Raw genomic sequence first — 23,967 nt, 5'->3', positions numbered from 1 at the left:
CGATCTATGTATCAATATGTATTTATCTATATTTATTTATTTATTTATACACACACTGATTAGCTGCATTGATAAAAGGTGGTATGTATTGTTTATTTTTAATTATAACTCCCCAGAAACATACTCCAGAACTCTCGTAACATAGAAACACACAAAACAATGTCTTATTAAATGACGTAACACTTAACTAAACTGTTAGATCTTATAACTTATACTCCGTGAAACTAAAATAATGTCAAGGGGACAGAACTCTAAGCTTTGCAAAATGAAACATATTTTTTGATATTTTCTTTGTACAGTATATTCAAGAGGATCAGTCAGGGAAGCATCTAGGGAAAGGCCCGGAAGGGGGTAGTGAAATATATAGGGGAAAAATATAGTAAGATAATTGTAGCAGATGGGAAGTTAGTTATATCTGGATGTTATAAACCAAAAAAAAAAAAGGAAACTACTTAAGGTTGGGAGATAAAGAAATCTTACCAGACAGGCATGTTTTTACAAAAATGTTGATGCATGTTTCATACAAAAATTAACTCTAAACTTTTTGTGAAAGCACAATGTAACCAAATTTATTTTTTTTTAAATTTTCTTCATATGTATGATTTTTTTTAGAAAACTATGTGTTAAACAATAATGTGCCTTTTTTGATTATATAATAGTCTCCGGCCCGTGACATTGGCATTAAATACAGACTAACACGACACATCATCCTCATTACAGTAATCAGACTAAGTCACTAAACCATATTTTGCCCACATCAAACGCTCGCCATATCGCATGAGCAGAATACTCTAACCACACAACAGTTTCTCCACGCCACAATGTCACCAAACCACCATTACACCTCATTAAGCTCTGACCACACAACAGTTTCTCCACGCCACAATGTCACCAAACCACCATTACACCTCATTAAGCTCTGACCACACAACAGTTTCTCCACGCCACAATGTCACCAAACCACCATAACACCTCATTAAGCTCTGACCACACAACAGTTTCTCCACGCCACAATGTCACCAAACCACCATTACACCTCATTAAACTCTGACCAGATCACATTTCAACTACACAACACTCATCACACCACACCAATCCCCACATCTAAAAAAATTCTTATCACATTCCAGCCACGCAGCACTATCGTCAAACTACATTCAAACCACACCACACAAACACCACACAAACACCACACCACACCACAAACACCACACCACACAAACACCAAGCCACACAAACACCACGCCACACAAACACCACACCACACCAACACCACACCACGCCACACAAACACCACGTCACACCACACAAACACCACACCACACAAACACCAAACAAATACCACGCCACACAAACACCACGCCACACAAACACCACACCACACAAACACCACGCCACACAAACACCACGCCACACAAACACCACGCCACACAAACACCACACCACACAAACACCACGCCACACAAACACCACACAAACACCACGCCACACAAACACCACACAAACACCACGCCACACAAACACCACACAAACACCACGCCACACAAACACCACGCCACACAAACACCACACAAACACCACACCACGCCACACAAACACCACACAAACACCACACCGTTTCTTCCATTTCATTTTAACCGTTTCTAAAAATGTATTTTACTACTTTAAAAAGTGGTAGGCCTACAAGTCACCATGATGTATGATTAAAGATACCTTTTTTTTTTTCATATATCATTTACAAACAAGAGAAGCTTTCTATACAACATTAGGAGACAATAGTTCACTATGTCACTTATTGATAATGGCAATGTTTTCCAGTTGAAAAGTAATACAAAAAAGATCAATAAATAAATGTGTACGATAACGCTCAATTCTTTCAAGATCAACTAAATAGATAAGTACTTCCTTCAATTTAATAACATGCAGTAACCAGTCTTTTATGCAGTAACCTCATGATTTCATGCAATTACCCAGGATTTTCATGCAGTAATCACAGAGTTGAATGCATTAACCACATGATATTTCGTGCAGTAACCCCGGAATTTGTGCAGTAATCACAGGCTTACATGCGGTTACCGCGGGCTAACTTTTCGAAATCTATCCCTGATATCATCTCCAATTTTTTTCCGATACCTTTTAAATTACTTCTCTGTCCAAAGGGTCAGGCCACTTAAAGCCCAGACCAACATTTCTAAGTGGTTCTTGTGTTTCGGTCAGGATATTTGGGCAGGAAACGTCTATTTAGCGCAGAGCGCAGAACGCTAGGAAGCTAAAGACAAGTACGACGGAGTGAGATCGATCTGGTCAAGGCCAGGCCAGGTACCACGGACTCTAAACTTTTCAAAAATACATTTTACGTCAAGGACAGTCAGGGTTTACCTTCACTGTCAAAGCCACGACTTTGCAATAGGAGAAGTGACATGTTGTACTTGTTAAGCAGGGCCGGCCCTTACAAATGCGGGGGCCCGATGCGAAACGGATTGAGAGGGGCCCAATCTGGGTAGGGATAAGGATAGGTGAAAATTAAAGTTTTGTATTAGAAAATAAATTCGTCTTTGCATTTTATTCATTTAAAATATGTTTAAATTATAAAGTGTATTATTGATATATATATATAGTGTGTGTGTGTGTGTTCAATCTTTTCATAATTTCTAGAGGGATTAAAATTACTTTATTACCGGGCACAACAGAATGCGACAACACATGTACCGGAAGCTCAAAATTGGAACCAGTGAAATCTGCCCATGTGGAGTATCACCAGAGAATGCCGACCACGTCCTCCAAAACTGCCCTCTTTAAAAAGAGGCCCGTACAAGACACTGGCCCCAAAACACCCCAATAGAAAGAAAATTGTATGGAGAGCTGCCTGATTCGGAAACCACTGCGCAGTTCATCTCATGTATTGGTCTAGTCACCTGAACGCTCCAACATAACAATGAGAACGTTGAAGAAGAAAAGAAGTAAAAAAAGAATTGTTTTATTTTCAACCCAAAGATGGATTTCCAGCATACAATTGTAATTGCCAACTGTGACCTTCATTTCACACCTTGCAAATAGGGCAAATGGGCCATCTGTTTCTGTGGCCCACGGTTAACGAGGGTGTCATGTGGCCAGCACAACGACCAACCGCTTTTTCTTTTCCCCAACCAATGTCAGGTACCCATTAGAGCTGGGTGGACTCAGAGGCGCCAGAAAGATCCCGAAATTAAAAATCCCAGTCTACACCAGGATTCGAACCCGAGATACCCTATTCAGAAACCAAGCGCTTTACCTCTCAGCCACCGCGTTTCACCGTACTACATTATATATATAATTATACTAATATGCCCCCTTTTAAGTGAAGTCCTCTTCAGAAAAAAACAGCAAGGATTCGAACACCGACCATTGGGTCAACAGCTTAAGTCACATTAAAACATATCTCGCGCTTCTTCATCTATCCTTGATAGAAATGCTAAGTCAAACTAAATTGGACAATACAAACATAAATATGGCTTACCTATCAGTTTTAAAATCTCAAAAACTTAACTTTAAGGGAAAAAACACACGTGACTTTTGTGGCAGACGACCACGAATCCCAATGTCACAATGAAAGAGTTTGAAGTACGATCTCCGAAATAGTCTAAATCTAATCAAAGCACACCAGTCTCTTGGCACAGTACTTGAGAGTAAGGGAATGCCTTACCGATGCCACCGTCTAGTTGGCTAATCTACACATACACACTAGCAGACGACAAGTGCAGATAACCCTTCCCACGTGTAATTCATACCAGACGATGTCAATCAATTGTAAACAAGCACACGCGTGTACAAATAATGATACTAATTACACTCATCCGGAATAGCTCCGAAGGAAAACAATACATTAACACTCCTTTATACTCCGACATGAAGATAAATCAGAGGTATTGTAGATTTGAATATTCCGTCTTATTCAAATAAAATCATGTGACACATGCTCTTTTGTGGTACAAGCGTGTAATCTACGTTTTTTTAAGTCCCCTCTTTAGTTTTCCTTTCCAGGTCGTATGCACTCCTTATCCACTGCCGCCCCTACCTCGCCTCTACCCGACAGTGATCCGGTCTCATGTGATCAACTGTCAGCAGGCGTCCTGAATAGCGGTAACCCCCCAATCGGTCCCCACCCAGCGTTTCAAAGCTTTCACCCTCCTTTTATTTTTTATTTTTTTTTTAAACCACTACAAACTAGCAGACTTGGCCTAGATAACTCCACCGCTAGTGTAGTCTAATTATAGCAACAGTACTGCGTCACGGAGAAAGATATCCAATCATTTGCTTTGTTTAAATGCGTATCGATTCTGACGAGAGTAGCCAGTTCGATGTTGAAAAAAAAAACAACAAGGCCTTGCTAATTTATTACATTTATAATCTTCGGAGGGGGACGATCTCATGAGGACCCGAACGCTTAAGTACAGAGAATCTTATTTCATTGTAGTCTAATGAAGAATGTCTATGAGCAACTAGAAGGGTGGGGGGGGGGTATTATGTTAATAAAAGTTGTTCCTCTATTTAACAGTGATTCCCAAAGTGGTCTATATAGACCCCCCGGGGGTCTACGAAGACTTCCAAGAGGTCTACGAAAAGGGAAAAAATAAATATGAGATGTCCACGGTGGGTCACGATAATGGATTTTATTTTTCCATTAAAAGATGAACATACACTTACAAACATTGTTTGTTGTTTTGTAAGATGTTTGACATGTTTCGGATGTTCCTTCAGAGTTGAAGATAGTTTACTTCCTAGTCCAAACCTCCCGCAGGACGACGGGGGATGGGAGCGGGCAGGGTTTGAACCCTCGACCGTCGATAAATCCGAACGACAGTCCAGCGCGCAAACCGCACGACCAGGCAGCCATCCGTGACATTCATCCGTGACACTGAAATTGAAGTCCTCCGAAGAGGGAGCCTGCAAAGCACACACACAATCCTGATGCAGTCTCGTCTGCGATGGGCAGGTCACGTGTGCAGAATGGAAGACCCCCTCGTCCCTAAAAGATTCCTTTATGGTCAATTAAAGAAAGGGAAGCGATCACAAGGGGGACAAACAAAACGCTTCAAGGGCAACGTCAACGCATCTCTGAAAGCGTTCAACGTGGACCCTTCCATCTGGGAGGCGGATGACAGACCATCATGGCGTCGCGCTGTGAAAACAGGCGTAAAAATAGCAGTGGACAGGATGGCTGCCTGGGCGTGCGGTTTGCGCGCTGGACTGTCGTTCGGATTTATCGACGGTCGAGAGTTCAAACCCTGCCCGCTCCCATCCCCCGTCGTCCTGCGGGAGGTTTGGACTAGGTAGTAAACTATCTTCAACTCTGAAGGAACATCCGAAACATGTCAAACAAACAAACAGCGCTGGCAGAAGAAAAGCGCCAGAGAAATTAAAATCAAGTCAACCGACACAAGCTCCAGTTGGAATAACCTGCCCAGAGCGCAACCGAACATTCCGGGCTCACACAGGTCTCACCAGCCACATGAGGAGGCACAAAACCCCCAGTACAAAGCCCTCAGACCCCTGGATGCCGAAAGTGGTCATTATCAAACCACGATGGACGGACTATATACACATCGGGTAGACCAAAAAGGTAGCTATTTATAGTATTCTACCTTAAATGAAAATCTTTCCTAGACTTTCGTTAGGGGCCCTCCTCATCAGACGCCCCTCCCCCCCCAATAAAAGGTACTGTGGCGTCTCAACTATGCAGCCGGATATTTAAAAGTAGTTTAGGATAAACTTCTCATGAAGTAATGTAAACACTAGATTCACGGGTTTCTAATAAAAATTGGTTTATTGTATAATTCCCCCCTTTTTTTTTGTTCTCTTTTTCTTCATGTGGCCCGCTACTCGAGTGTCGGATATTAATATGGCCCGCCGTCCAAGTGAGGTTCAATTCTTCATTATCTTTACAGCAGCTTCCGCCTTCCCATTTGGTCTCGGATAACCAGGATCTGATCGGATGTGATTGATGTTCCATCGCCTTGTGAATCTCAAAAACTCTTTTGAACTAAATGACTGATAGTATTAAGTGATTAATAGTAACAGTGAAGAACAATAAACTAACACTGAACAAAGAAACCCCGATGTCTCGCCTTGTCTTTCTGTTATACTCTATCATAAGAACTTTTGTTTGATGCCAGGATACCATTATTCTTGATCCTTCCGCTGAATATTCTTTCGAATTAAAAAAAAAATATGTTTACTGGTTTGCGTAATTGTATACCCTAACAACTTTCCAGGTCTTGATCCTACGTCCAGAACCTGTTGACTTTCTAGATTGACCCACTTAAAACAGTTTACTGGACAATGTGAAGTCATGCGTGACGAGCACCATGGGAATTCCCTGGCTTGGGATGAAAACAACAACATGAACACGTGACTGCATTCCCATTGATAACACAGGACTAGTCAATGCCTAAAGATAAGATAAGATAAGCTACTCTTATTGTTCGTAAGAAATGTAAATTCAGTTTGACTACAATATTGTACTCCTCAGCACTACTACTGCAACAGTAACATTCCCCCCCCCCCCCACCTTTTTCACTCAAGCGTTTTAGATCCCCTCTGGGAGAGTCAAAATAAAATTGCGGCATTAAATTGAAACGAAAAATATATTTTAAATGTTTCTGAGAAAAAAATATTCGCATTTTTATGTCCTGGAATGGAAGTGGAATGGTAGAGAGAAATAATCAATTTTTTTTAACAAGCAAAAAAAAAAAAACAAAACAAAAAAAAAAAAAAACAAAGTTTATCTAAAGGGGAAGAGCTCCGCCCTTAATCTCTATCAATGATGTAAAAGTTATTTCCCTTATTTAAAAAAATCAATAATGAATTTACTAATTGAATATATTTTTTAAAATTGATTTTTGATTTGTTAGGGACAATAAATAATTACTTAAATTATGAACATGTTATGAGAATGCGTGATGGAGAAATAGCGGTAAGTTATTTAAGGGGACTAAATTCAACACATTTAGCCATATCTGTGAATACTGAAGGATTAGTTTCCCTTGCTGGTATCAAACAAAATAATTAATTACCAGTAATCAATTGACTATTTCTTACTGTTTTTTTTTTTTTTTATAGATTCATGTTTTGTCTATGCCAATGAATATTTTATGAAGTTTCAACTTGATCTGAGAATGGTTATTTGAGAAACGTATACACTCCATTTACCAGACAGACAGACAGATTTAGTTGAAATAAGCTTTGTAAAAACTAATTAACATAAACTTATCCAGTTTTGTTTTACAAGTTCCTGATGTTCCTCCAGCAATTTGTATACGTCCTAGTCTAAGCTAGACCATTAGTTATAGAAGGCCTAACCATTGACCTGCAACGTCACAGCCTGTGGGCAGTGGACACTAGTAGCTCATTGCCACGCCCCAGGTCTGTTCGACGTGGTAAACAGCTATTGGTCTAGGTTTTTATTTGGAAGTAGTATCTAAGTTTTTATTTGGAAGTAGTATGCAAGTTTGACAGGCCAGACTATCGAAATGCTGAATGGATCACATTTCAAATGAAACAACCCAGTGGTCTGTATAGTGTGTGTGTGCGCGCTGAAGTGTGTAAGTTTTGTCAAAGAATGCAAAGCAAATGTGTCGCGACCTATATATTTTGTTTAAAGTGTGAAGGTCGTCACGATCTAAAATCTAAATATGTTACAAGAAGAAAACAGTTTTCGTTTCGAGGCACGCCTGTGAAGTATGTCACCGTTTACGAGGGTGTCGTGTGGCCAGCACATCGACCAAATGCCATGACTTTCTCCAGCATGTTCGCTAGTGTAGATACAATCCCAGCCAATCTTAAGGTTTGGATCTTAGTTTGGTCGCGAGAATTTGTGTTCAAAATGTATCACGTATAAGATTACTGGATGGCCGAGTCGATCACATATGTCTCGGCATAAGATGGCCGAGTCGATCACATATGTCTCGGTATAAGATGGCCGAGTCGATCACATATGTCTCGGTATAAGATGGCCGAGTCGATCACATATCTCTCGGTATAAGATGGCCGGTATGAGCTAGCCAGGAAAACCAGTGACTTGGTTGAATTTAAGTCATTGGTTAATATGCATGACTAAGTGCATGATGCGTAGGACGTAGTAACGTCTGTATTATATAAGATAAGAAGATAAGATCACATATGTCTCGGTATAGGATGGCCGAGTCGATCACATATGTCTCGGCATAAGATGGCCGAGTCGATCACATATGTCTCGGCATAAGATGGCCGAGTCGATCACATATGTCTCGGTCTAAGATGGCCGAGTCGATCACATATGTCTCGGTCTAAGATGGCCGAGTCGATCACATATGTCTCGGTCTAAGATGGCCGAGTCGATCACATATGTCTCGGTATAAGATGGCCGAGTCGATCACATATGTCTCGGTATAAGATGGCCGAGTCGATCACATATGTTTCGGTCTAAGATGGCCGAATCGATCACATATGTCTCGGCATAAGATGGCCGAGTCGATCACATATGTCTCGGCATAAGATGGCCGAGTCGATCACATATGTCTCGGCATAAGATGGCCGAGTCGATCACATATGTCTCGGTCTAAGATGGCCGAGTCGATCACATATGTCTCGGTATAAGATGGCCGAGTCGATCACATATGTCTCGGTATAAGATGGCCGAGTCGATCACATATGTCTCGGTATAAGATGGCCGAGCTCATCATAAATTAGATAACCAAGTAGCCCTACAAAAAATACATGACTGGAATCATTCGCCAAAGAATGTAAAGACTAACTGGCTTCTGTAAGCCAACATTTTACGAGGGTAATGTAATGCCAGTGCAAGGCCGGTAAAACTCTCTAGTCTCATGTAACGCTCTCTCTTCTCTTCTGTACTTAAGACTGTGGCAGGATAGGAAGGTCAAGTACTATTTCTTGCCTATTGTGAAGGTCTCAAAAATCAATCGCTTGAGGTTTTTAACCCCCCTCACCTCCTTTAATTTCCGTGTGCTTTTTGTTTTATTTTATCACACTTAAATAGTTTTGAATTAAGTTCAAAAACATTTATGCCAAGTTTTATCAAGATTGATGAAACGGTTTTGATTTTTACACTAGTGAACCAATCTACTTTTACTGAGCTCTCCTGATGAATAAATTGATTATCACTATCCACCCTTACCCCCCCCCCGCCCCCCCCCCAAAAAAAAAAATCCTTTAGTCCAGCGGTTCTCAACCTTTTAAGCTCGGCGACCCCTTTTTACAATCCCCCACTCTGACGCGACCCCCCACTCTGACGCGACCCCCCTCCACACACACACACATATACAGCAATAGAAGAATACACAATAACAATCCATATTTTCGATGGTCTTAGGCGACCCTTGGCAAATCGTCAATCGACCCCCAAGGGGGTCGCGACCCACAGGTCGAGAACCCCTGCTTTAGTCTGCTGGACCGTTGCTGCACCACACAAGATCAGTCGACCGTCTTTCTCCATTCCTCTCTGTCTTTTGCCTTGGAAAGAACCTCTTTCAATTATGTTGTCTTCCAATCGCTGTTTTCTGTCTGCCTCTTCTTCTTTTTCCTGGTACTTTTCCCTGAAGGAGTGTCTTTGCGAGCCCCAGACCTTGTACTATGGCCATGGAGGTTTGACTATATCTAGACTTTAATCTAGTGCTCTACTCCCCTCTCTCCCCTCTTTTTAATGACGGGCTAACCTCAAACGCATGTAACTAGCAGGTCACGTTAACTCTGCCATATTTATATATGCAAATGTAACACGACCAAGTGTGTTACAAATCTCTTTACAGAGCTTGGGGGAGTGGGTTTTTTTTTGGTACATTATTCTAGTTGGGTTTATGTGCTACGTGCATAAACCCAGGCATCACATGAACGTCTTACAATGTTTTTGAATTGACGCCATTTTGTCCTGAACGAATACACGAGCAGATCGATACTTCCTGGTAGACGCGCTACTTCCAGTTTCTGATACCAAGAAAAAAAAAAGGTGTTATTTCCGGGAAACCTCGCGGTTTGAAATTTCGTCCTTGAAAAGTTTCTTGTTTTATTGATTTGGCCTGGCAAACATATTTGTGTTCAGATTTAGCAATCACTTATGAAATAACGTTACGGGGTTGGTTTACAAAGTAGAGTTATTTTTACAAAGGCTATATCCAGTGTCGTAGCTATGGTAGGGGATGGGGGAGGGGAGAATTTGAAAATCCCCCACTTATGGGGGGCCCCCAAATGAGTGTTCGACATTTTTTTTACATAACATATTAAATAGTACCCCATTATCTCATGACATGATGTCGAATGTCAAAATGCAGGGGCCTCTAAAGAGGTCAAGCCCCCCGGGGCCACCAAAGAGATGGCAAATTCTTAGCTACGCCCCAGGCTATATTATCTCACTGTGTCTGGTAAAAAATGTGTACACGTCATTTCTCCCACACTCAATGTCGGATCAAGTTGAAATTTTGCACAATTATTTCTTCTATCTGACAAAACAGGAATCAATAAATAAATTAACCAATTAGTTAATACTTGTATTCCTTTGTACATCTTTATAGCTTGTATTCCTGTGTACATCTTTATAGCTTGTATTCCTGTGTACATCTTTATAGCTTGTATTCCTGTGTACATCTTTATAACTATTGGTAATTAATTATTTTGTTTGGTATTGAACAAGATAAGGAAACCGAACATGGCACATGTGGTGATTCCATATTCTAGGACAGATTTGTAAAAAAAAAAAAGATCTTTCTTTTAAGTTTATTATAGCATGTAGTACTGCACACTTTGTAAAGTACTGCAAATTATGTACTTAAGAATACTTAAGATTATGTAGAGTACTTTCAAGTATGTAAAATTATTAATGAGTACACAAACTTCTACAAACCAGAGAAGCAAATAAGATGTAAATGACTGTAAATGACTGTAAAGTAATGTAAACTGTCGTGAAGTGACATTGCTGGATGCTACATATTCCAAGCCTTTAAGTTTCTTGGACAAAGAATTCCATAAATGTTTTTCTCTAAAAAGCAATAGATGTTGTTTTTTAAATTGATGCTAATATTCATTTCCTATTTGTTCATATGTACGTCCATATTAGGCATACTTGTATTCCTGTGCACATCTTTATTATTATATATATATATATTATTATATTTATATATTATACATAAAACACTGAACCATAATCTTCAAATACAAAAACAAAATTTAATAAAATACTCTGTAAGACATAAAGATAAAGGCACACCCCTCGTCCCATATGCTAGGACAAATTTGTACAAATGCTCCTTCTTCCCTTGTGCTACTAGAGTATGCAATGGGTTGCCTGAGCTAGTCAGGAAAACCAGTGACTTGGCAGAATTTAAGTCATTGGTTAATATGCATGACTAAATGCATGACGCGTAGGACGTAATCATCTTCTTTTTTGAAGTAATGTCTGTATTATATAAGATAAGATAAGATTACTTGTATTGCTGTGTACATCTTTATAGCTTGTATTCCTGTGTACATCTTTATAGCTTGTATCAATGTGTGTATCTTTATAGCTTGTATTCCTGTGTACATCTTTATAGATTGTATTCCTGTGTACATCTTTATAGATTGTATTCCTGTGTACATCTTTATAGATTGTATTCCTGTGTACATCTTTATAGCTTGTATCAATGTGTGCATCTTTATAGCTTGTATTCCTGTGTACATCTTTATAGATTGTATTCATGTGTACATCTTTATAGCTTGTATTCCTGTGTACTTCTATTTTATGTCTATTCTTGTGTACATCTTTATAGCTTGTATTCCTGTGTACTTCTATTTTATGTCTATTCTTGTGTACATCTTTATTGCTTGAATTTCTGCGTACATCTCTATTATTCGTATTCCTCTGTACATCTTTATTAGTTATATCAATGTGTACATCTTCATAGCTTGTATAGCTGTGTACATCTTTAAAGCTTGTATTCCTGTGTACATCTTTATTAATTGTATCAATGTGTGCATCTTTATAGATTGTATTCCTGTGTAGATCTTTATAGCTTGTATTCCTCTGTACATCTTTATTAATTGTATCAATGTGTGCATCTTTATAGATTGTGTTCCTGTGTACATCTTTATTGCTTGTATTCCTGTGTACATCTTTATAGCTTGTATTCCTGTGTACATCTTTATAGCTTGTATAGCTGTGTACATCTTTATAGCTTGTATAGCTGTGTACATCTTTATAGCTTGTATTCCTGTGTACATCTTTATTACTTGTATTCCTGTGTGCATCTTTATTGCTTGTATTCCTGTGTACATATTTATTGCTTGTATTCCTGTGTACATCTTTATTGCTTGTATTCCTGTGTACATCTTTATAGCTTGTATCAATGTGTGCATCTTTATAGCTTGTATTCCTGTACATCTTTATAGCTTGTATTCCTGTGTACATCTTTATAGCTTGTATTCCTGTGTACTTCTATTTTATGTCTATTCTTGTGTACACCTTTATTGCTTGAATTTCTGCTTACATCTCTATTATTCGTATTCCTCTGTACATCTTTATTAGTTATATCAATATGTACATCTTCATAGCTTGTATAGCTGTGTACATCTTTATAGATTGTATTCCTGTGTACATCTTTATTAATTGTATCAATGTGTGCATCTTTATAGATTGTATTCCTGTGTAGATCTTTATAGCGTGTATTCCTCTGTACATCTTTATTAATTGTATCAATGTGTGCATCTTTATAGATTGTGTTCCTGTGTGCATCTTTATTGCTTGTATTCCTGTGTACATCTTTATTGCTTGTATTCCTGTGTACATCTTTATCGCTTGTATTCCTGTGTACATCTTTATCGCTTGTATTCCTGTGTACATCTTTATTGCTTGTATTCATGTGTACATCTTTATCGCTTGTATTCCTGTGTACATCTTTATAGCTTGTATTCCTGTGTACATCTTTATTGCTTGTATTCCTGTGTACATCTTTATAGCTTGTATTCCTGTGTACATCTTTATTGCTTGTATTCCTGTGAATACAAGTGTAGGCCTACGCCTATTATATGTCTAAGTCTTTTACATGTTCTCATATTCTGGCTTCTGCTCGGTCAATCTTCACATCTTATACTTTACAGACGTTACTTCAAAAGAGAAATAAATGTGTAGATCTCCAGACCGTTGTCTTTATTCAATTATCTCTTTACCTTTTTTTCGAACATTTCGATGAGCTATTTAGACTTCGTGTCGTTAAAGCCTAGATCTAGACACAGTCACACTACAGCTCAGTTGGAGAGCTTTGTGTTTGACAATTACCTGTAACTGACAGCAAAGACATTTAAAGGATCTATTTCGATGTGTTTATTCGTTGGGAAAGTACAATTACCTCCCTTGGGTGTGTCCTCTTCTATTTTTATTCACAAGGTTCAATCTCATTACAGAGACATTGATAGAAAAACGATTGTCGCAGTGACTTGGGCACGACAATTTATTGTGGGCATTAACGTTCACTGACCTACATAGGAATAATAACTGAATCACGTTCGTTGCAAATATGTTTGTACTTTATTATTCACTATCACTTGTTACAAGCCTATCAATAATTGAATAAGAGAGAGGAAAAAAAAAAACATCTCATTAAGACATAACTCCGATCCATACTTTATTTATTTTCTTTTGTGATTTCGATCAGTTATTTCAATAAAGAACTTGTTTATTAGATATTTAAAGTGTATAAATCTAGTATTAAAAAATAATGTTTGTTTTTTTTAATTCAACAAATCTTGTTTGTTTCAAGTATTCGGCGGAGAGTTTGATAGAATTGTGTCTCATGGAATGGTATTTAAAAAAAAATCTCTTATTAGAAATAAAAGAATAAGAATCAATGTCTGTATAGTATATAAATCTTAATCGAATGCCATCTACAAATAGTAGCAAAACTGTATATCAGCAGACTTGAGGTTCTATGTAATAATGAAAAGTAGAAGTATTACAGTAAACAACATATTGACACTTGGTCTGAATTGTTTGAACCATTTCTGGAATCGCTTTTAATCTGCGTTGATATTTTATTAGAAGTTTCAGCTTCATTTAGAGCAGTGGTTCCCAAACTTTTTTGTCTCGTAGACCCCCTTACCATGTTTTCTGAGCTACGGTAGCCCCCCCCCCCCCCCCCCCCGATTAACTTATATTGCATTTTTTGCAAATTTACCTATTCCATTTTTTTGAAACTTATTTCTAACTGATGTGAGTCGAAGTATGAACAAGTAATTTAAAGCCACATTTGAAGTAAGAAAGCTCTATCTTTTTTATTGATAAAAATCTAATTTAAATCAATAAAATAACAATATATATATATATATATATATATGCTGTACGCACGTTTATGCATAGGGTTAGGGTTTACTGGGCGTTAGGGTTAGGGTTTGGAAAAAAAATCCCCCCCCCACACCAAAGTTCTGGATCCGCCAGTGATATATATATATATATATATATTTGCCGGTTCATCATAAATTTCTGCGGATATTATGTTTCATATAGGAATTTGTTGTTCTCTGAAGTAGTCCTTAAACATTATATAATAATTAATTTATTAATTAGCCTTAAGTATCATTGTTAACATTTTCGCAAAGAGCAGTTTCTCGTGTATTTCTTGATATTTCACGTCTGGCTCAAATATTGGGTCCGCGGAACTGTTTTCACTAACAGGAGAAGGGGCGAAGGCAAGTAACAGTCGACTAAACCAGTAACTTTAAGCATGAAGTGCTCAATAGCCTTCGCTTGCGGCCACCTAGCAGATGGAAAACTGAATTCAAACCTCTGCTGCCTTGCAGCTATACCCAAACATGGGAAAGGTTTCTTGGGTCAACCCTGAGGAAAAATAAGGAGCCGGGGTTTCTTAGGCAGTTTGCAACACACATTGCTACACCCGCTGATCCCAAACTGTATATGTCATTTGCAAAGAAATACATAAGAAGCTTTTAATGTTATAACTTATGTCATCGATGTGCCCTTGAACTGTATTGTTGCTTAAATAATTTCAGAAGTAGGTTTGTGTAAAACAGTTTTTTAAACTACTTCCACGGCTGGTATCTGTAGTGTTATTCTGTATTTGGTTATAAGTAAAAGAGATATTGTAAGACGCTCACAAACTATCATCTTGTTTATATGATGTTGAAGAGAAATTGTGTGGGTTCATTTTGAACTTTATGTTTAAGAATTCGAACGTTTTTCAAATATGTATCTTTTTATCAGGGTGGCATCGTCTCAAATGATCTTCCAGTTTAACTATTATATATATAGTTTCATGTGGTCATAAAAGACACATTAACAACCGCTTGTTTGACAAGGGTGGAAAGAGTCCCATTTTTTAATTAATCAACGCTGTCCAATCTACATTTCTTTTTGTTAAATATTTATTACATGTAGACAAAATAAAGCTATTTAAATAAGTATTGAAATTAAATACAACAGTTGTTTGCTTCATTAGCAGGATAAATACTTAAAGGATTACCTCAGGTACAAATCTGAGGGGCTAAATGAAATAATTACATTAAAGGGATCTGAAATTTAAAGTCATGACCTGCTTAATGAAATCCATGATCATAGACCACAGTGGACATCTCATAGACGCGTAGGACGTAATCATCTTCTTTTTTGAAGTAACGTCTGTATTATATAAGATAAGATAAGATAGACCCCCAATTTAATTTTTCACTTTCGTAGACCCCTAGGAAGTTCTCGTAGACCCCTGGGGGTCTATATAGACCACTTTGGGAATCACTGATTTAGAGCTACTCAACACAGGTTCCTGTCAAAGTTTCCGATTTAATTAGGTTGTTGAACCTTTCTTAATCCTAACCGCTAGAGGCGCTGATAGTGTTTAATATGTTATGAGCTGCGTAGTCCGTAATGTAATAGAACAAAGCCCAGAATGCTTCCGGGTCTATTTCTGCATAGACTATAATGTCAAGGACGTGTTTCACTGATTTTTTAAAAATTGATTGAACAGATATCATGGGTTCCAAAGGACTGCCAATGTCGGGGTAAAAGTGTGGATAAGCTCCGATTTTCCAAGAAATGCTCCCATGGCTTGCATCTCTAAATGCCTCTGGCAGTCAAATCCAGCTCCTGGCCTTCACCTGTGATTTTCCCCCAAAAAATCTGGCGGAATCTGTTCTTACAAACTGACAGGAGAAGGGATGAAAGGCGGAACACTGGCGCCTCAAAACCAGTTTAGCTTCGTGTTGATGGGGCACGTCAGCCTGAATAACGCAACCCATCTAGGAGAAGGAAAACTCTGACTCCAAACCTCCACTCTGTGGCGATACTCCCCCCGTGTGGGTATCGGGGCTTGGAAATGACCAAGAGTAATAAATAACCCCACTGCCTTTCCAGTTACATTTCACTTAGCAAATAATAATGAACCCCCCCCCCAGGTGCTTTTTGAGGTCGGGATTGCACTACACCAGATGGAGGTCTATGTCTTACTACACTCTAGTACTGGATATAAACCCATCATGAAGGTTTTTTTTCTGGAACTGGTGAATGTGATAACGTGAAGGGGCTCCAGGATGTGACGATTCCACAGGGCATACCCAGGGCACAGTCCACCTTAAGCTTTCTACTGCAAAATAGTTTCATTTGGAGAGAACTGTGGATGGCGGAGAACGGACCATTGGCCAACCCCCACCTTGTTCCATGGATACTGCAGTTACAGTTTTTAGACCCAGATGTTCTTTTACGTCAGTATTGGAGCAAATTGCCAAGACCGAAAACTTCCATAAAATGCGGGTATTATATATATATATATATATATATATATATATAAGCCTGAGGAAATACCCAGCCTACACTATGGAATTCTAAGAAAAATCCATACGAGCTCAGACGTCGCCTAAAAAAGTTGTTACTTGACACAGTCTGCAAAAAAGCTCACAGCTCAGCAGCAATAAAGCTGGCTAGAAGAAGAAGAAGAAGAAGAGTTATCGCTGATTCTCTTTTTCTGCAGAACGTATTTGCTGGTTAGCTCTATTTTTGTTGGCTTAAAGTGGTTTCAGTTTTTAAGACATTTCTTAAAATTAAACATTTTCGTACTGTCAGATAATTGAAAGTTCAAAGGTCATCGTCCGGAAAACGTTTCTTGCAGGCTCACTTCTCCATGCGATGGCTGAGACGGATATCCTGTTTGTGAAAAGTTTCATGTTTCTCTTTCAGTAGTAAGTCCGAGTCATTCTTAACTGGTCATTTCATCCACCTGAACAAGCCCAGTCAGATGTAAGAACAAAGTATTACATAGTGTATGAATCTCTGATTCGATACCCAAATAACTTCTAGAGAAATGGTTTGACGAGAAATCAGAACACGAAAAACAGTTGGAAAACGAGGAAGAGAGAGAGAGATAGATGGATAGATAGATAGATAGATAGAGAGAGAGAGAGAGAGAAAACGAGAAGCCAAAAGAAAACATGAAAAAGAAAGTGTCACTACGATATGAAAAGAGGGAACATGAAATAAAAAAAACAAAGAAAGAGAACATGAGAAAAGAAAGAGAGAAGACGAGAAAGAAAGAAAGAAAGAGGTCAGAAGAAAAAAAGAGAAATAAAGAGAGAAAGAGAAAGAAAGAGAGAAGACTAGAAAGAAAGAGATCAGAAGAAAGAAAGAGAACAGAAGAAAGAAATAGAAAGGAAAGAGAAAGGAAGAAAGAAAGAGATCAGAAGAAAGAAAGAGAGAAGACTAGAAAGAAAGAAAGAAAGAAAGAAAGAGAACAGAAGAAAGAAAGAGAAAGGAAGAAAGAGAAAGAAAGAAAGAAAGAGAAAGAAAGAAAGAGAAAGGAAGAAAGAGAAAATACGAGAGAGAAAGAGAGAAGACGAGAAAGAAAGAGAGAACATGCTTAGCTCTTTAATGACGCGCGCTTATTTGAGGTAATAAGTCAGATATCACACACAAAAAAAGAGACACTTCTATTTTGAATTGTCTTCAGTCGTTGTCTGCCTTGATCTTGACTTAAAGAGTCTTACATGTCATTAAAACTCGCGACACTGCAAACTAATTACTTGACTACATTGAGATTATCCATTTCATCTCGTGCGATGAACGAAAAATTGTCATGTATTTGTGGCAGAAGTCTGTGTACTAAGTAAGGTCCTTTTGTTTTTTAAACATACAGTCTCTCTCTCTCTCTCTCTCTTGCACTCTCTCTCTATCTTGTCAGCTCACGGGTTTGATGACCTACTGACTATGATCAAGTCAAAAAAAAAAAAAAGTGCTCTAAATTTAGATTCCTTAAAAAAAAAAAAAAACATCGACGCTGCTGTCTATTTTGAAAAAGCCACGTTTCACAACTCAATGACAAGTGTCTTACAACGCCAGATCTCGTGCTCTGATGAGAGGCTGTAGATAGGCCGTGACCTCCGTGACCCCGTTGGCTGTAGATAGACCGACAGAAGAGGGACGTTAACAAATGAATTGATGAAAAAGATGGCTGAAGATTTTCATCTGTAGCGGACATCTCTAAGTAGCAAGCTTTTTTTTGGTGCATCCGGCGTACAGAAAATAACAAGTGTTGATAAGCTAAGCATTTTGATCGGCATACGATAATTTTTGGTTGCACTTTATAGCACTTAAAAGTCAAATTTCCGGGCGCTTTCGCTTGTGTGATAAAGTATTTCTTGCTAAGTTGGCAACTCTGACCTTTCAATATGGTGCCCTTGACATTGTTTAGTTTCTCTTTATATTTCACAATCTCTCCCAAGCGTTACCTTGTTTGTAGGCTATTCCTTGTTGACTTAATTGATAGACTGTCAGGGGTGCCCTGGCTGACGAGCTATGGCGATTATACAACCCCGACAGTTACCGTAGACATACACGCAGAAGGAAGACAAAGAACCCCCCCCCCGAAAGAATAGGGATAAAAAAAGAGGACAAAGAAGGACAAAAACAGGGTAAATTAGGTGAAAAAATTGAGAAAAAGAGGACAAAAAAGAGGACAAAAAAGAGGACAAAAAAGGACAAAGGAGGACAAAAACAGGGTAAATTAGGTGAAAAAATTGAGAAAAAAGAGGAGAAAAAGAGGACAAAAAAGAGGACAAACAAAAGAGAATAAGGACAAAAAAAAACACAATGAGGACATAAAGAACATTGGACAAAAAAACTAAAAAGGAGGACAAAGAGGTACATAATGAGGACAAAAAAGAACAGAGGACAAAAGAGACAAAAAAGGAGGACAATAGAATAAAAAACGAGGACAAAAAAAAGAGTTAAGAATCTGTTTGATAAAACGTAACTAAATTCAAGGCTGTCAACGACTATATTAACTCTTTCCCTCCGTAATTATTTAACACGTTCTGATGGAATCAACGTTGGTATTGTCAGTTAGGAGAGAAAGAGTTAAGTATCATATTTCTGGGACGCTGCTTCTTCACACAGTGGATCATAAGTGCCAACCTACGTGTTGGTCAACTAGCACAGTTCCTACAGGTTGAGACAAAATGACCCTCTAGTTTGTTCCCTGTGCTTTGAGCAATCAAAGTTTTTGTTTTTTTTAACGTTAGCACTAGGCCCGGGAATACAAAGGGAAAAAAGAAAAACATAAATTACTTTAAAAAAAAAAACCCAGCTTATTTTAAAGTGTAACTGTATCAATTAGTTTGGATCAGTCGTGTAATTTTATATATACACTTAGCCTAGACATAATAAATCTTGTGCGATTAGAAATATTTTTACCCATTGTTTTTGTTTAGCTATTTGCTTTCTCAATGCGCTATGATCCTATCACTTGTCTGGACTAGTTGTGAAAGGGGGAGGGAATAGGGGGCTAGTTCAAATGCATACTAGAATCCTCAAGGGGGACTAATTCAACTTATACCATCACATCTGTCAAGCACGATTTCTTTCCCTTGTTAAAGATACCAAACAAAAAAACAACAACAACAAACCAATAGTTAATTAACTAATTGTTTTTATATTATTGATTCTTTTTTTTATTGTCACATAAAAGAAACAAAATTCCACCTTAATCTTAGATTAAGTGTGGGAGAAATAACGTGTACATACTTTTTACCAGACAGACAGACAAACAGACCGAGTTGATATAAGCTTTGTAAAAAAACAAGCAAAATATAAAAGATCCATTTTTTTAAACAAAGCTTTTCTAAGGGAAAAAGTCATTGTTTGTTTGTTTGTTTGTTTGTTTGTTTGTTTGTAAAATGTTTTATATATTTCGGATGTTCCTTCAGAGTTGAAGATAGTTTACTTCCTAGTCCAAACCTTCCGCATGACGACGGGGGATGGGAGCGGGCTGGGTTTGAACTCTCGACCGTCGATAAATCCGAACGACAGTCCAGCGATCAAACCGCACGACCAGGCAGTCATCCTTAATTCAATTTATGACATTTTGTTTCTCAGTACTACTCGATTTATTTCCCTTTTTCTATATGGTACATAATTCATTAATTACCACTACTAAATTTAATAGTTGGTAAATTTTTATAAATTAATTTATGAGTTGTCATCAACATTGAATAATTGTGCACAATTTCAAGGTGAAGTGGGAGAAAAAAACGAGTAAAAAACTTTTTCCAGACAGACAGACGGACGGACGCAGCGAGTTAATATATACTTTGTAAAAAATCACAGAGACTTGGAATATACAAACATCTGCTTATGAAGGAGGCGATTAAGTCAGAAGATTTAAAGAACTGAATTCGAATGATAGATAACATACAATTGTATCACTGTAAAATCCGGGCATTTTCACACACTAGGACAACGCCTGCCGAACGGAGGACACGACACTAAAAGTGGACATGTCCTCCTTTTGCTGGAAAATCTCCCCGAGCACCCACTTGAGGGGGACCCCCAAATGAGTGTTTTTTTACATTAAGAATTAAATATTACACAAAATGCTGGGGCCCCCGGACAGGTCAAGCCCCCCCCCCCGGGCCCCCAAACGATGGAAAATTCTTAGCTACGCCCCTGTGCTGATGTTGTAGAGTGTATGAATGTCTTTCCAATATAAAGGCGAGGAGGGTTTAGCGATTGTTTTTTTTTGGCGAGGTAGAATGATGCAATCATGAGCTGGTCTGTCATAATATACGTTAAGAAGTCACGTGGATTATAGTTGAACGAAAGACGACCCAGAGACGTGTTAGACGTGAATTTGTCGTGAGTTAGATTTTGTTTCATGTACCTCCATATACATAAAGTCAGCCCAGATTACATTTTAAAAGAGTTTTGCACGATAAAACGTGTAAATTTTTAGTAAAGTTATATTGAGAGTTTTAGTCACAAAAGAGGTTTGTTTTAGTTGTTTATAACTCTACAGAAAGAGAAATATAATATGCATGCATCGGTTTCGCTATACTAGTTGTTTAGAGCCACAATCCAACGACCGACCATTAACAGTGGCCCTTCTACGAGCTGGCTCTGTATGACGTAATTAGATGGTGACGTGCAATGTTTTTCCCCCTAAATCAGGGGTTTTCAACATGTGGGTCGCGACCCTTTTGGGGGTCGATTGACGATTTGCCAGGGGTCGCCTTAGACCATCGAAAAAATGAATTGTTTTTTGTCTATTCTTCTGTTGCTGTATGTGTGTCTAGCGACTGGTAGAAAATGGTAAAATGCTTTAGTTTTGTATTGGAGAGGGAGAGGGAAACCACAAAACCACCTTTGGCTTCGCTGATGAAATTAGGTGACTGTAGTTTGCTTAAGTTGGCAGCACTGAGGAAGTAAGTAAAGTTTCCCTTTCAGACAATGAGATCTAAGGCCAGTGATGGTTTGAACTCCTCCACTCTCGGTTACGCCCATGTGTTTTATCATAGGTGTAAGCCTAATTCTATTCAAATTATATAAAGTTTGATAACGCATCGAAAACTGGATGTGTGCTTTCGTTGGCCTACATAATGTATTCTATTAATACACGTTTGTAGTCTAAAAACTATAGACACTACAATAGCAGCCTTAATGAGTTTCAAACTTTTTGTTATTTATTATAGATTACAGACGTTTCTTCAAAAATACAAAATGATTAGGTCCTTCGCATTTCACGTGTCAATCTAGTCAAGCATGTTGATCTGTGACTTAAAATATGCTAAATCATTGGTTTTCCTGACTGACTCAGGCAACCCATTCCTTTAAAGTGGTATCATCACAAATACAAAACTAGGGGTCTATCGAGCCGTCATCCTCCCTACATTGCTCTATGCCTCAGAAACATGGATAGTGTACAGTTAACATGCAAAGAAACTGAATCACTTCCACATGACATGTCTGTGAAAAATACTGAATGTCAAATGGCAAGACAAAATACCAGATACTGAAGTCCTTCAAAGAGCGGATCTACAAAGCATCCACACAATCCTGATGCAGTCCCAGCTGCGATGGGCAGGACAAGTATGCAGAATGGAAGACCACCGCATTCATAAACGACTCTTGTATGGCCAACTAAGCGAAGGAAAGCGCTCGCAAGGTTGTCAAAGAAAGCGCTTCAGGGACACCCTCAAAATTTCTCTGAAGGCGTTCAGAATAGACCCAGCCACCTGGGAGACAGAGGAACATGACAGAGCATCATGACGTCGCGCTGTGAAAACCGGCGCACAGGTTGCTGAGGAAAAGAGAACAAAGCTGGCAGAAGAAAAACTCCAGAGAAGAAAAGCAAGGCCAATGACACTAGCTCCAGCTGGAATAACCTGCCTAGTGTGCGGCCGAACATTCCAGGCTCACATAGGTCTCACCAGCCACACAAGGAGACATAAAACCAAACCCCAGTGCATAGCCCTCAGCCCCCTGGATGACAAAGTGGTCATAATCGAACTACGATGGAGAGAGAGAGAGAGAGAGAGAGAGAGAGAGATCTATATATATTCCTTTAAAAGATAAAAGAAAGCAGAACGGTTAGAGAGGTAATTCTAAATGTGAAAAGTTCTTGCTTCGTCCTAGTACATTTTCAAAAACGCGATTTGTATACGAATATATTATTTAAAAACTACGTACAGAATTACTTTACAAGCCTTGCGTGTAGCAAAGTCATACAGTATATCATAATAATTCTGTTTCCTGCATAGATCACGCTCAATAGCAAGAATTACCGAATGTTTCAATGTATCTTTGAAAATTGTTGACCTCAATGAATTCTTCATTAGTTTGAGACGCGAGAAGCTTCTTTCACCAGATTACACAATTACGGCTGATGCATAATGCCGAGCGTAAGATTGGCGTTTTTCATATTGAATGACACCCCAAAATGACGATTTTTGTGTATATATTTCCGTATATTTTAAGGACTTTTTCGTATATTTTGCGATTTCGGGAGATTTCCAGGAGCACGACAGGAGGGCGCTGGAAATCTGTTTTGTTATAAAATTGTTTAATTTAATAAAGATATATACACCTTGAATTAGAGCGGGTCCTATGAAAGTGCGGGTCCTATGAAAGTGCGGGCCCCACTGCGGTCGCATAGATTGCAGTGGCCTAAGGCCGGCCCTGCAAAATAGCGGCGTATGCTACGCAGCCGGTCGACTAATATTATTTAAACTATACATGATTCTAAATATCATTTCATTAAATATCGGATGTGACAGTGCTATATAAATTATTGTAATTATTGTAATAATTTTCATTATTAATGACTTTATACTAAGCATAAGTCTGCCATTAATCATAGCTGTATGCTACTGCTTTAGGCCTAGATCTAGATTTATGTTTTAATTAAATATTTTTTTTTGTAAGCCTTAAGTGTAGTATTCTTAGATCCATGTTATTACAAATAAACAACAAGAAATTTACTTTTTCTTTTCAAATAGCAGAAAGTAGAACTTTTTACCCTTATTGAGTTATGAATAAGTTGGGTGGTTTGCAATTTCGAGGTTGTGTGTATGTGTTTAAGTTAACTTCTATTAAGTATTGTTAACGAGCTAATTGTCTCCCCTTTTGCCGCGTTATATCAATGTTTTCTAACTTAACATCTCCCATCCCTCTTTTTCGTTAATTTTCAATGGAAC

The 23,967-nt window shown here is 38.4% G+C and overlaps 1 protein-coding gene across 3 annotated transcripts in view; it reads right to left on the bottom strand.

Moving 5' to 3' along the window:
* LOC106061877 (uncharacterized) overlaps nt 1–23,967 on the bottom strand; it is a 54,672-nt gene that overhangs the window by 24,441 nt on the left and 6,264 nt on the right. For 2 of the 3 annotated variants that reach the window (XM_013220099.2, XM_013220098.2), the window contains exon 1: nt 3,497–4,142. The exons of the other annotated variant lie outside the window; for it this stretch is intronic. The gene's annotated coding sequence lies outside the window, so the exon portion shown is untranslated. Of the gene's footprint in view, nt 1–3,496; nt 4,143–23,967 lie in introns of those variants that run through there. 3 annotated transcript variants of the gene reach the window in all.

The sequence above is a fragment of the Biomphalaria glabrata genome, chromosome 2 (genome assembly GCF_947242115.1).
Source record: "Biomphalaria glabrata chromosome 2, xgBioGlab47.1, whole genome shotgun sequence".
Classification (NCBI taxonomy): domain Eukaryota; kingdom Metazoa; phylum Mollusca; class Gastropoda; family Planorbidae; genus Biomphalaria; species Biomphalaria glabrata.
The sequence above is the reverse complement of the archived record's forward strand: the minus strand, read 5'-3'. Positions and strand labels throughout refer to the sequence as shown.